The 14,832-nt window shown below is 33.6% G+C and overlaps 3 non-coding genes across 3 annotated transcripts; 1 reads left to right on the top strand and 2 right to left on the bottom strand.

Annotated features, from left to right (window-relative positions):
• The first annotated feature begins 6,469 nt into the window (after positions 1-6,469).
• Trnas-gcu (transfer RNA serine (anticodon GCU)) lies at positions 6,470-6,551 on the top strand. Its single transcript has one exon. It is a non-coding gene; the product is annotated as a tRNA-Ser (tRNA).
• Positions 6,552-9,547: 2,996 nt separating this feature from the next.
• Trnas-gcu (transfer RNA serine (anticodon GCU)) lies at positions 9,548-9,629 on the bottom strand. The gene has a single exon. It is a non-coding gene; the product is annotated as a tRNA-Ser (tRNA).
• Positions 9,630-14,432: 4,803 nt separating this feature from the next.
• Trnas-gcu (transfer RNA serine (anticodon GCU)) lies at positions 14,433-14,514 on the bottom strand. Its single transcript has one exon. It is a non-coding gene; the product is annotated as a tRNA-Ser (tRNA).
• Positions 14,515-14,832: the final 318 nt, after the last annotated feature.

The raw sequence follows: 14,832 nt of genomic DNA on the forward strand, positions 1-14,832 counted from the left end.
TGCTTATAGGCTATTATTTTTTTATTGAATTTTTGGATTCTCCATCGTCGATTTTATATGTGGTCAAAATTTTGTCAAATTCTAGTTCCACAAAGTGGGTCAAAACGTCAGTCAAAAAATAATAAATATTGACAGACATAACGAGATTTGAGTGAGAGCTACTTTTGACAAAAAGTTTGAAATTCATTTTCTCAAAACATCAAAAAATTTATAGGCTATTTTAATACTAAGGGGACGATATGTACGAGCCTTGTAATAATTTTAAATATTTACATATGGGTAATATTTTGCTGATGCGTGATTAGCATTAGATAAATATCGAAAACTCGATTTGCACGATGCGTCAACGCCCTGTTCAGCGCAATTAAACACAGAATGTCCTTGTCTTTGTTACCAAGTTAAATACCACTTATGCTTACTCGCCCGTACGCATATTTGTAGGTCTTTAATGTAACTATGCTGCTTTGTAGCTTTGCTATTGTTTATAGTCAAAGTTCGATGCCCTTAAATAATTGCACCTAAATTCCCGCACAGTTAAGAATCTAAAAATATCAAGTCGTTTGCAGTGCGGTCTATTTGTGGAAATTCTGTCAAACACTGGTACACACGCGTACTGACATTTGTATCTATGTACGTTGTATGTATGTAAGTATGTGCAGTACACATGTAGTCAGGCAATTGTGTAAGGCGTCTTTTCTAAGCACAATTCCTCGTACACATTCTCAGTTAAAGAATTTCAATTATCCTGTTTTGTAAACAAGTTAAAAGAGCGTCGAAGTTCATTTGCCAACACATTTTCTGTTCTTACGTTGGCAACTGCATAAAAATTTGCTACACTTTGGCTATTTGTGTCCTTCTCCCTAATGCGTAGGTCTTCTGGCAAGAGTGCAGTTCAGGAATGAATGGGACGTGTGTTGCTTTAATTAAATAAAGTAATTGTCTAAATCCCATAAGCGAGTGATTAATTGAGCATCGTATCTATCTTTCTTTCAAGAAGCTGTGAAAAGAATGAATTCTTTGTTTTTGCTGTTAACTTCGCAACAAATTTGTATTTGTAATTGCTTTGATGGTTTCAGTTAAATTGCAGTGTAACACGCAAATGCGTCCAGTTTATTTATATGTATAACTAATTGTTGATTTTTTTATCCTTCTTGCTATTACTCCACTTCGTACGTACGAATATTCTTGTTAACAAAAGAGTATATAGTTATATTGCGATCTGCATAGGTGGAAGTTCACAGCATTAATTGCATTTTATTTTATGTAAGCACACACTTAGTATATCGCGTTTTTAAATAGGGACTCAGCAATATTCTATTTCAATTCTACCGCCGGCGCACAGTGTTCCGAATTTATAAAAACATTGGACAAAAATAAAAGAAGTGGTCGGAATTTGTTGAAATTGTACTTTTCCAAAGGATTACATCACTATAATTTCAAAACTGAAATCAAAACTAACCGTACCGGTTACAAATTTTGAAAAACCGAGTTTTTTTTATATAGAAGTGATTTTTGATATAGAAGTAAACTAAGGCATAATTATTGTTGACATGTACAATTATATTAAAAAATATGAGAATTAAAAACGATATTTACATTTTTTAGGTTTTGTATTTAACTTCTTTTACATACAAAAATGAAAAAAAAATTTTTTTTTATATATAAAAATTTTAAATATACTTTTTTTTTTAATTTTAATAATTTAAAAAATTGCGCAGAAGATGACCCTCACGAAAATTTGGACCTGGACGGTGTTGTCCATTTGGCTCTTTTATTTATCTGAAACACGATAACAAAAAAAATTATTAATCAGTATGACTGTTGCTATGTCCCGTAATAGAATAAAAAAAATTACAAAATAGCGCGGTTTTAAATTTGACACTTTTAGAGTGCTCATCGGTTTTTTTCAGTTTTTTAATCAAAAAAATACAAAATAATTGAAATAATAATATGATATGATTCTAGTACGGGCGATAGCCATGGATGTTGTGAACAACATATTAAAATTTCAGACGATTCGGTTGAATAGTTTGTTTTTTTGTTTGACAACACCAGGTCGAAAAAAGTCGTTTCGAGATAATGAGTTTAAACTTGAGGTACAGGAGCGTGCGGACCGCTCTCTACCTAGTTAATGGCTAGTAGAAGCTGTAAAATTGGGAATTTCCGCATGAAAATTTCACAGTATATTCTTAAAACACTATACTTTCGAAATATCGAAAAAACAAAAAATCGATTTTTGGAAATTTCTAGACCACCGGGTAGGGTATATTTTTATCATAAAAATAGTTAGAAGCTTTTCGTAATTTGATTTTTAGCTTCCAAAGTGCAAGTTTCAAGATATTTTTGTCCACGTTCGGATCACTGTGCGACGTTTTGAAATTTCCCACACACTTTTCCATAAATTTGGTTTAAAATGTTTACAGATCGGTAGTATTTAATCTTCTCTTTCAATTTCCTTTCACAAATGTTCAAAAAATGAAACCGTATGCTTTCATAAAACAACGTTTTTTGGGACTCCTGAAATTTCAATATTTTAATTTTGGGCCCCTACAAAAAATTGTTTAAATTTTTAGGGTAATATGTATAAAAAAAATGTACGTTGGTAATAGTTCAGGCAAGAGGTAAATATCGAGCTCAGCAATACTGTGACACTTAAATGGATACTCATATCAAGCAAGAGCAAGCTAAATGGAAAAATTCACTGGACATCAGTCGTTGTGGGGAGCAGTGTCCCAGACTTACATGAAAAAAGTTTCAGCTTAGGTTAAGCAAATGTTAATTGAGCCATTGTCAGGGTTATTGATCTCATAGAGCTCCATCTAGCTGATTTTATTCGCTTTACTAAAGTGAGTTTCTGTTTAGAAGAGCTTCAGAGCTCTATGAAACCTCGTGGTCGGATTTACAGTAACATTGGGCAAGATTGCTAACGGTGTTACACTAGTTTGATATTTCTATCTACGTATCTACAACTATGGTATGTAATCGTGGTGCGATCGGCTAGTGGATTGACAAGGCATGGCCAGAAGTAATACATTTCACACGCTTCAATCGGAACACAACTTCCGGTTTTGGTTACGTTTACTTTGAATATCAAGCAAAACACCGTTTGGCGCCGAGCAATTGTGGGAATTCGAATCCAGCTCAAGAGCTTTGATAGCCAAGACTTGAACAGAATTTTACATAACTTTGGCCAACCTACCATACCAGCAACACGTGTTTCTGGTTAGCCTAAACTCACCTTCACTTAGAAAACATGCAGAGCGGTAGGTTGTAGATTCCTAGGTTATGTTTATTTTGAATAAAATTCTTCCAAATATACCATATAAAATTGATTTTTCGTACAAATGTAAAAATAGCGAAATACTACAAAGTAAAAATAAAGACAAAAAAAAATCAGAAACAAAACGAAATCTTTTAGACATGAACGACGGAAAGTCTCGGTGGTGCAATCGTGATGACGTGTTGAGTAACAACCTCTAAGTTTTCATGAAAACTAAGTAAAATTTAAGTCTAACAGAGCTCTAAAGCCCAAAAGGGTCTTCCATTCAAAGCGGAGGAAGACTCGTTTGCTTCGTAAATGTATTTCTGTGAAGAGAACTCAAATATGCTAGAAGATATTATAGTTAGAATATTTTCAAAATGTTGCTTGCCAAATACCTCGGTGAAAGTCTTTTCTGGAATCATTTCATCTCATCTTCAGTTAAAATATAGTTTTGGGTGATCAGCTGATTTTCATATTATTTACGAAGAAAGACAACTTAAAATTTTACAAATTATTATTTCTAAGTTTTGCTGGCTAGTTGAATTGCATTTGACTTGATTTAAAGTCTTCAAAAATAAAGAAGGTGTTTGTTTAGGGCCACAATAAATTACAATACTAAGTACAAAGTTGGAAATATTGAAACTATGTTTATGCTGCCCTACAATACAGAAGATAAGAGTTGAGTATAACAGAGCAGAGGTAGATTGCTACTTAAAAGGTGTTTGGTATACCAATAATACGTCCATGATCTTGATTTTCCGAGACATCTTCAGCCCATCTATCAAGGAAGGGTGCGGTCATATAAGATCTTACATGTTTTACGAATTGTATGTACAAGACTCACACTAAAGCTGTTTTAAAAATGTGTTAGGACTTTGCAGTGGCGAAAATGCAGCTGATCATCTTTTTCGACTCTCGAGGCATCGTCCACAAGTAGTTTGTACCTCCAGGAAGCACTGTAAACGCCGCATTTTACAAAGAAGTGCTCCTTCGGCTGAGAAACCGCGTCGCCCGACCTCGTCAACAATTGGACCCTTCATCACGACAATGCGCCGGCGCACACCGCCTTCCTCTGCACCTCTGCATTAGCGAAGATGGGGGTTCCGGTTCTTCCCCACCCTCCCTACAGCTCAGGCCTGTCCCCTCCGGGCTTCTTCTTGTTCCCGCGCCTGAAAAGAAAGCTGAAGGGGAGGCGTTTCAACTCCATCGAGGCGATCCAAAAAACTGTGACAGCCGAATTGAACGCGATTCCGGCGGATGAGTTTCAAAATGTTTCCTGCAGTGGAAGGACCGCTACCAGCGGTGTATTGACGCTCAAGGGTCCTATTTTGAAGAATATTAGTTGTATAAGCCAAAAGGTTTAATAAAACTGCTTAAAAAAAATAAGGCTCATTACTTTTTAATCAAACCCTGTAGGTTTTTTTTTTTAAGAAAATAAAGAGAAAAAATAGCTATAAACGAATCTTAAACTGCACAACTTCTTTCGATTATCGTTGAGTTTGCTCCAATATCTTCTTTCTCCAAGTGATGCCCGATACCTACGCATACGTCATTGCCGAATACAGTCAAACAAACTTCTATAACTCGAATCCCCATTATCCCATAAAAATGTTCAACTTATTGAGACTTCGAGTTATAGAATATCGTTATGTTTTTTGAAGAAACTGCAAACGTATTTAAAGTCAAAAATTAGTAAAAATTGAGAACCTAATTTCCTTTGGGAGTTTTCATTAAAACGAGATTATAATTTGTTTAAAGTCTTATAGGGACCGTCAGCGGTAGTTCCATTCGTTTGAAAATATAAATAATTTCCTTCACTAAACCCTCATTACCCCTTTGCACTCCGCTCAAATCCGAATCTACTGCTATGGTGCTTAATAAAGTCGTCGTCTGCTATTAAAACTGACTAGTAAACGGTGCACAAAGAAGAAACGTCAGAAACATCCGCTTTACAAATGCATAAATACCTCCTCGAATATATTGAAAAAAAAAGACACTACATAAATACATAATTTGGGACTTGCCTTAAATAATTCGACTTAATTCTAGCAAAAATTTTTTTGAAGTTATAGAGAAATTAGGGGTAGAGAAGCTTAAATTATGGGAGTAAAATTGAGTTTATATTGATCTCCAAAGCCTTGCCTCTCGATTTAGTTCGAGTTCTAGAAAATTCTAGTTTTAGAAGATCAAATTATGGAATTTTGACTGTATACCAATATTTCCCTCTTATTTACAACAAAATCTAAATTGTTTACCAAGGGCACAAACATTGTTTTTAACATTTCGCAAGAACAAATGTTTTTCAGGAAATATCTTAATTCCTTTATAAAGCATCAACTTAAACGTAAACTTTTCGAGGGTGCACTCGAGAAAGTGCATGAAAGCAAAATCGAATATGGGTCAGCACAAATTTGAACCACAAAATATTTCTAGACCACTTATCAGCGGCTACCGGCGTTTATTGATAAATAGTACTTATGGTTTTTGTTTATATATACAAGTGTATGTGTGTTTATGACTTAAATGTATAAGCACTCAATGGGTATTTAAATGACTGAATAATTATATTGTACACACTCGTATATCGATATATATGTATGTAAATATGTGTGTTTGCACACTGACGTAAATATAAGAAAGCTGTATGCAAAAAAACAATAAACAAAAATTGCAATAAAACAACAAAGTCAATGGAAAAATGGATGAGGCAAAACATCGGTAAGTCACACTTAACGCGATTCGATTTGCTGCTTTAAAAAATACTTATTTGAGACAGTTATGCGGAGAAGAGTAATAATTGCTTGTAAAAATACTTACAAAATTGTACGAGTAAAGCTACAAACCTATACACATTTGGGTATGTACAAGTGTAGGTTTGTGCTGGTATACATAAGTTCATAAGCATTTTTTCGCATTATGCATCAACTAATTTAATTTAAAGCACACTGTATTCAAAAAAACAAAAACAAAAAAAACAAAAAACAATTGTATGATGTTGACCTCCATACCCTCCACACCAGAAGTGGCAAACTCTATGAACAGAAAGTAAAAAAGAAAGTATTTGCATATTTTACTATTGTATTTTTCAATAGAAAATATTTATTAAATTGTTTTTTTGTTTTTGATTAAAAATGTTTAATGGCAATGTTTACTGATTGTAGGGTGCATAAATTGTGAAAGGGCTTAATGGCTAGAGTAAAATATGTGGACGAGGTGGCCGAGTGGTTAAGGCGTTGGACTGCTAATCCAATGTGCTCTGCACGCGTGGGTTCGAATCCCATCCTCGTCGGAAAATTTTTTACACCGTATAAGTTATTTATTATTAATTCAAGAATTTTCGGGTGCTGCTATATGCCTATTTGTAAAATGTGTGTGCCTTAATGCAGAATTTTAAAACTAGCTCTTAAACAAATAATTCTGCTACGGCCGCTTACACATACTTATAATAGTAAATATATGCTGAAATCAATCCAAAATAACTGTCAATTTGCGTTTATGTCCGGTTTACTACTCTTCACCGCTAAAAAGTTCTGTAGAATACTTATTTTAAAGTTTGACCACTGCATATTTAACGGGTGTTTTTTAAGAGCTTGCGAATTTAAAATGGTAATACAAAACTGAAATACTTTTTCAATGTATTATTTTTTTTTATTAGAATCTGGTAGATAATTTCATGGCATTTTTTTTTTTAATATTATATCTGGGATTTGTCCGCCGCAGCTACGAGTTGCAGTCCAATTTTTAATTCCGATCAGCCCAATTTTTTACTATTTTTTTCCAATCAATCTGAATAATAAATCTAAATGACCCCAATCAGCAAAATCAGCCTTTAGTTCTTGCACGAGCTATATTTTATAGACACGTAAGCCAAGATCGTAATGTAAAATTTTCCACGTAGTCGAAGGAAAAAGTAAATATCCACAATTTGGAAGCGTTGCTCTGGCGTAAGCGATTCATGATAACTTGCCAAACCCTACTGAACAGAAATGTTCCGACTGTTTGGCATTCTCAGCCGTGAAACCTTATTTATCGATATCGATAGTTCCCATGTTGCTGAAAAAAAAACACCCGATACAAATAATAATAAGTCTCATTTTACGCAGGGTCCGGCACTCGAAACCAATTAAAAAGGCCACAAATTTAGTTTGGAAAATTACTGTTATTCAATTCAAAGTAAAAAATGTGTGAAAATAATACAAAATTATACATCAATTTACTCTTGCTCGATATGACCACCTTTTGCCTTGACTATGGCCTCGAAAAAATGTAAAAAAATTAAAAAAATTTTTTTTTTATTAAAAAATATCCTGTGGCGAGGGCTGCCTCTTGATGGGCAATAGATGGCTCAGATTCTCGTATAAACGGTCGGCCAAATAAACTATATCGTTTTGGGAGTTTACGAATTGCAAAATTTGAAAAATTGTCTCGTCAGAAAACACAATGTTCCAAAATTGACCGTTTCCGGCCAAGCGAAGAAACTCATTCGCTCTCTCAAGTCTGACTTGTTTTGCGCTTTTCTTTTGATGACCATCGCCATAACGTTTCGCGATGCTACCAGTATTATTGTAACAAGTAATGGTACGATTAACAAAAACTTTATTTACTTTAAGGTGCTCGAGCGCACGAACAATCGCTGGTTGTGATTTTCAAGCCAAATATAATGCAATCACGCTGTTACGTTTGAAATCTATTACCGATTTTCGTTTTTCGCGTTTACGCTCGGCAAAATGCTTACGAGTGCTTGTAAACAATACTCTGGACTGGCATTTAGCCAACTAACGGAAGTCTGATGCGCGGGCGGTCTGAAGTTGGTTACACTTCGAGTGCTGGACCCTGTATATTGTAAAAGTTTGTTTGTTTGATTGCTCGCAGTTTTCAGACTCCCAAACTAATCCGATGCGATGAAATTTTAGCGCATTTTGGTGAGCATGACTTAGAGGGTTTCAATTTTGCTAGGACGCAGTAGGTCGCGTGGGATTGAGACATTTCTGAAAATCGTGTTTATGTTTCGATTTATTTCCTACTCAGAATATGTCTCAACTACCCAAAAAGTAATGTGTGGCCACGCTAGATAGCGTTGCAGTCGGAACGTTTCGAAAACTCATAGTTCAAATGGTTACATATTCAGATTATACAAGTACATATGTATGTACATGATTTACAAAAAAAGAAATATTTTTCCAGAAAATGGAGCCATTAACTGGTGACGCACACTTAAAGTATACGTTCTTTGCGAGTAGTTGAAAAAGTAATGCGAAAAAAAGTTTTGAAGTTCTTGAGTTTTTTTAACTATGTATATAACGACATTAAGCTTATTGAATAAAATGCATAACTCATTTTAAATAAGACCATTTAACAAATAAATAATAGATTTTATTTGAAACGCAAAAATAACAAACTCCAAAAGTCTACACTCATTTATATACATTTTAAAATATTCAAAAAACTCTCAATATATATGCACATTTTTTACCAGCTGTTAGGTACCCACGACGTTTCAGCACTTCCCTAATTCTATTGGGTACAGAGTTTACCGATTGCTATTCTCTCCATTAGTAGTCTTCTCCCATATAAACATATTTCAAGACCTCTTTGCTTGTAATTTGATGTTTTTTTAAATTTCTTTTCAGAAACGCCCATAAGTGTTCAATATTTTTTAAATCTGGAGATTGTGGATGTATTGGCAATAGTTTGATGACATTAGAAAGAAGCTTAGAAAGAAGCCCCAACTTTACTATATGAGACGTATGCTCGGAGTAGTTGTTTTGTTGAGAGCAGAATTCATTTGATTAGCCCATAAACCTTTAAACTTTGTTTTAAAATATCTAAAAAAGCTAACTAATCCATTGTTGAATCAATAAACAATAATTTTCCCACTCCACCAGCGTCCATACACCCCTACACTACCACCTCACCACCACCATGTTTCACTGATGGTAATAGAATTCTTCCAACAATTTTTCTTTCTTTGATACCAAATTCGAATGAAAAACAGTCAATTCGCTCTTACGTAGAGTTGGTGTTGAATGGGTTAAGAGGAGAAATATTGGGTTTAATTAGAAAATATGTTTAAATAGAACAAGGAAACGAGAAGACCAAGTATTGGATTATTGTTGTTTTGGTTGTAAGAAAACGTTTTTTAAACAAAAAACCGCTGTTGCTATGCTTCTCTGGCGAAGCGCGTTATCTACATTTTTCAACAATTAAATATCATATAAAGAAACATACAAATCAAATCTATTTCAATATCCTTTAGCTCATTATTAATTAAAGTAAAAATAAATGCGACGAGGATGGGATTCGAACCCACGCGTGCAGAGCACATTGGATTAGCAGTCCAACGCCTTAACCACTCGGCCACCTCGTCCACATTTTCACAATCTCCTATCAGCCTTCTTCAGTCCAAGCACTGCCTTACCGTTATGTTGTCGATAACAGAGATTCCATTGCATATTCAAAGATTTCAAAATTCCATATAATGAAATTAGTATTTGTAATTTATATGGTAATTCAAATAAAATCCAAAAAAAAGATCAGGACGTCTACTACGTAAAGCGATACACACAAATATGGTGTGAATAGCCGAATTTCGAATGTGAATTGCCTATACTTTCTAAGCGATAATTTTTTTAAATCAATATGACATATTCAATTTGGTATCGGAAAAAAAAAAATATAATATGTACATACATACAAATCTCCATCAATACAAGTATTTCATTGGTCAGAAGTAGCGGACATTTATCAGTATTGCCACACCACATGCCAGCGTCAGAGTTTACCCATTTAGATTAAAATTCGTTTGTCCTCTTACGTTAGTTATTGTAAAAACACTTATTTTGTTGATAAAGAATCAGAATGTTTTGAATAATTCGAATTCGAATTTGAATTTAATAATTCTAATTAAAAACTATAATAATATATAAAAACTGATATCTAACCAAAATGAATGGCACGTTCGTAGCTATTCGAATTCAGTTATAACCTATTTGTAGTTTTCGATGGATTAGATTGCGATGGATTCAGTTATAGAAGTAATGCGCATAATATAAAAATATTAGGTCCACATTCCCATTGGCGGCTTGTTAGTTGGCAGTTTGGCAAATGTGTTTTGCTGTGAACGACCTTTTTTACTTATTTCTGTTAGTTTGGTAATGATTTTTCGCACCAGCTGAGCCACTTGGGAAATAGCCACCTTTCATCGACTGGATGAAAATATCATTGCATTATCAAATTTCTGACTGTAAAAATAATTCACTTACTTTTTTTCTTCAAATATTTTAACTTAAACTTCGCGCCTGACTATAGAATGCCAACTGATTGTTATTCGGTCAACTATCGATCAAAATGCCGAGCTTACCACCGCGGGGCTACGGTACTTGTCGCTTAGGTGTTTTCTTTGGATTTATATACTATATATATGTAGATGTAATATATTTGTATATACATATGTATTAGCGCCCTTTTCTTTGGTTGTTTGGCCGAATTGCTTCTTCTGTTTGTGGTCTGTGCGTCTTGATGTTCTCCCCAAATGCTGGGACCCAAAATTTTACGCCGTCTCCGAACGGCTTTGGATTTACAAAAAACAAAGAATGCATGAAACTTCCAAGTAACGAAGCAACGAGATCGCTGTCAAGACCCTATGGTATCATTTCTTAATGACTGTTATTGAGTTTCTCATAAAAATTTTAACTCTCAAATATCTGTTTTGAATAAAAATATATCTAATCAGCATTATTTGTACTTATTGCTTTTTTTATAGTTAAATCCATAACAATACAGGGTTTTCTTACTAATTTACAAGGCTGATTTTTTTCATAGAATTTTGTTTCGATATTTTGGATATTTAGAATTTTGTACCATTTTTTTTTATTTGTGATATTTTTAATTAGTACCTACCATACGATACTTTCATCGCCGCTGTCACCAAACAGGCAGTAATCTCTATATATGTATGTACATTAAGGTGCTTCTTATTTGATATACAATTTTTTTTTTAATTTTTGCCACGTGTTTTACTTTTACTCTATTCTCATACACGAAAAAACGTTAAGTATTTTTCCCCATTTTTAAAGTAATATTTAGGGGTTGCTACCAGAAAATGAAAACTTTTCAAAGAGGTAATATTTTCACTATTTTTATTAATTAATTAGAGATACATCAAACAATTATAAAAAGAAAATATGATTACTGTATGCGAATTATGTAGATTTCTTTGTATAGGGGTACCTTTTCCGGTCATTTTCCACTAGCCGGCAAAACAAAACCCACGTGAACTCTTCGAAGAAAGCGAGAAGGCGTTTCTTTCAACTGTAAATTTTGTAGTTTAACAGTAACTTCCTAATTTCACAGCATCTTTCATTGTGGAAACAACAGGCATTGTAGCCAAGCAAGAAAACTCTGTCTCGCTTGCGTTCTACTTTGTCCTCGCGGTGAAGACACCCAGTTAGAACCAGCCTGAAAATTAGGACTTGCTTTTGAAAGAGAATCAATAGGGGAGACATTTCTGAACCATTTTTATGATGGCTAAATAGAGAACGATGACGATGTGACACGGAAAAGAATCCTACATAAGTATAGTAGTATAGTATGGAGAATAAGGTGGATTTTTTTCCATGCGAAGATCCCTTGCTCATGGAAATGAGAGACTTCTGAAAATTGGGAAAATTACCCCGAAAACTTATGTATTTTGTAAAATTTGATTTAAAAACTTACTTCAGAGAAGAAATATTATTATTTCAGAGTTTCGGGAATCTGGCGGTACAGCGCCCACTCTTAAGTAAAGTCTCTTAAACCACTTTATATGCATATGCAACTCTGCCAAAATTGGGACATGAATTGCGTTTTGGTCACGGTAGGCCTTTAAAAACTAAATTAAATTCGAAATCAAGTTTAAAAATATCAATAACATTTTTCACAGAAATTAATAAACTTTGTATATTAAAGATTTTAAATTTTATTAAATTGCTTTTAACTTCAGTACTAAAGAAAAGAATAAAAAATGTATTAAACATGATTTAAATAATAAATAATAATTTCAATAATAAATAATAATTTAAATAATTCAAATAATAAATAATAAAAACCGGCACAATTTATCACCCATAATATAGGTAAGCTCGTCACTGAAAGTCATTTGATGTCTCCAAATACCTCAACAACACTAAATGGAGTTATAAGTTACCGTCGAAGGTCATGAAAACGCTTTGAAAAAATTTAACGTTTTTTCTGAAATTAATGGTGTTGGGAGCACATCTCAACATACAATGAAACAAATAATATTTTGCATCCTTATTTCTTGGATAGAAAGCCAACTTCTATTTAAAAAAGTTTTAGTCCACCTTAATGTACATACTGCAATGCCGAACTAATTAAGAGCAGTTTAACATAATTCCTTTTATTCGCTGTTAATCTTGAATTAAACCAGTTTTTTGCGTGCTGAATATTTTATGTAAAGGGTGTTTTTTTTAGAGGTTAGGTTTTCAAGTTGGCACTACTTTTTTCGTAGATGGTCTTTTTGACAGCTGTTACTTGATTTATGCTCAGTTTGGCCTCAGTGGCCTCCAAGATCGTGCGATATAACACCGCTGGACTATTTCTTGTGGGGCTATGTGAAGTCGCTTGTCTACGCAGATAAGCCCGAGACGATTGACGTCTTGGAAGAGAATATTCGGCGCGTTATTGCTGACATACGGCCCCAATTGCTGCAAAAAGTGGTCGAAAATTGGGCCTCTCGGCTGGAATTTATTCGAGCCAGCCGCGGCGGCCACTTGCCCGAAATCATTTTTAAAACATAATGTCAAGCCCTTATCTTTATAATAAAACTAAATTCTTGGCCATAACATTAAATTATATACGTTTTATTTCATCTTGAAAACCTAACCTCTAAAAAAAACACCCTATACCAAACTACTCATTTTTTAAATCAAAGGAAATTCTGAACTTATGAGGCATTATGACGGAGTTTAAAAATCTTTGCGAAAATTGCGTTTTCTCCTAAATGGCTTCAAAAGTTGCAAATATTTAGCTGGAAAACTCTTATTAGTTATAACGTTTGCATTGCATTGCAATAAAATCCATTGCTTCTGTTATTATTAGCAAACAGTAAAAAGGTTTAGGTGAAAATGATATCGAATTTAAATTTTTTGCGTGAAACAAACGCCGTTGCTAATTAGTCCGCCACCACTGCAAATATATACTTATATATTATATTTTTATTGTAGTTAAAGTAATCAATTTGGCGGCCATTTTTAAAATCGCAAGCTTATTTGGTACTTATTAGCGAATAGGCAAATGTAAAAGATAAACAAATTTTGAAGAAAATGCACCAGATATTTATACCAAATTCCGCACTGGCTAAATTTAGAGTCAGCTTTCCTTATAGGTTTTCCCTATGCAAGGCTTTAACCTACCAACTGTCTAACTGGCAATAGCTCAAAATTGGTATTTCCTTACATTTTTTCAATTACTATAAAAATTCCATACCATTAATTCACGTTTATCAGAACATAACTTGTAGATATTTTTTATGAACATAGTAAAAATATTAAAAAAACATTATTTTCATTAGCGGTTAATTAAATTTAACTTTTTTTTATTTTTTACAGCAGCTGAATAAAGAAATATATGGGTTGGTGTCGAAATTCTGAATGTACAAAATTCTAAAAACAAAATTCTGCTTTTTTAAAATTCTCCTTCGGCCGCGCTTCAAAAAAATAACCCTCATCAGTCCGACTCCGGCTACGCAATCCACCGTATTTTTGCGTAGAACTTTTTTTGTAATTGGCTAAACTAAAATATTGTTATCGCTTAAACATATACATATGTATATTTATGGAATAAATGTTTATTTTGTTACTTCTTGTATGACGAAAATCACAAAACTTGAATAAAGCAGAATTTTTCGCTTAAACATGCAGAATTTTGTATAAGCAGAATTTTAGAAAGCAGAATTTTAAAAAAGCAGAATTTTTTGCAATTTACAGAATTTTGTCATCCAGAATTTTGTAATACAGAATAATGACACGCTCCCGAAATAAATATGTACATACAATTTCATCAGCACGCATAATTAAAACTTACTTTAACTACTATGGTTTAAGTTGGCTACACATTACTAACTATATATGCAGTTGTTTAGAAGGCAATAACAAATAATAAAAAACAAATTCGACGAGGATGGGATTCGAACCCACGCGTGCAGAGCACATTGGATTAGCAGTCCAACGCCTTAACCACTCGGCCACCTCGTCGATATAAAATACATTCACATAGTCCCGTTTTATTATTAATCACCTCATATGCATGGCTTTATCGACAAAGTCAGCTTCAACTTCACCACGCCTGGTAGATGACGCTGAAAGCGCAATTTATGGTGAAAATCTAGTATCAACTGCTGTGTCGACACGAGGTGCTGTTTGGTGTATAATATTTTATACAGTGTACATTTCGAAAGAAAGTGTTTACATATGCACGTGCATATACACATCGATGTATATTTTAAATTTGATTGCCAGGCGAAAGAATCCGATGTTATTGTTGCTTTTTACATATTTTAAGTTTATATAATA

The sequence above is a fragment of the Anastrepha obliqua genome, chromosome 1 (assembly GCF_027943255.1).
Source record: "Anastrepha obliqua isolate idAnaObli1 chromosome 1, idAnaObli1_1.0, whole genome shotgun sequence".
Taxonomy (NCBI): Eukaryota; Metazoa; Arthropoda; class Insecta; order Diptera; family Tephritidae; genus Anastrepha; species Anastrepha obliqua.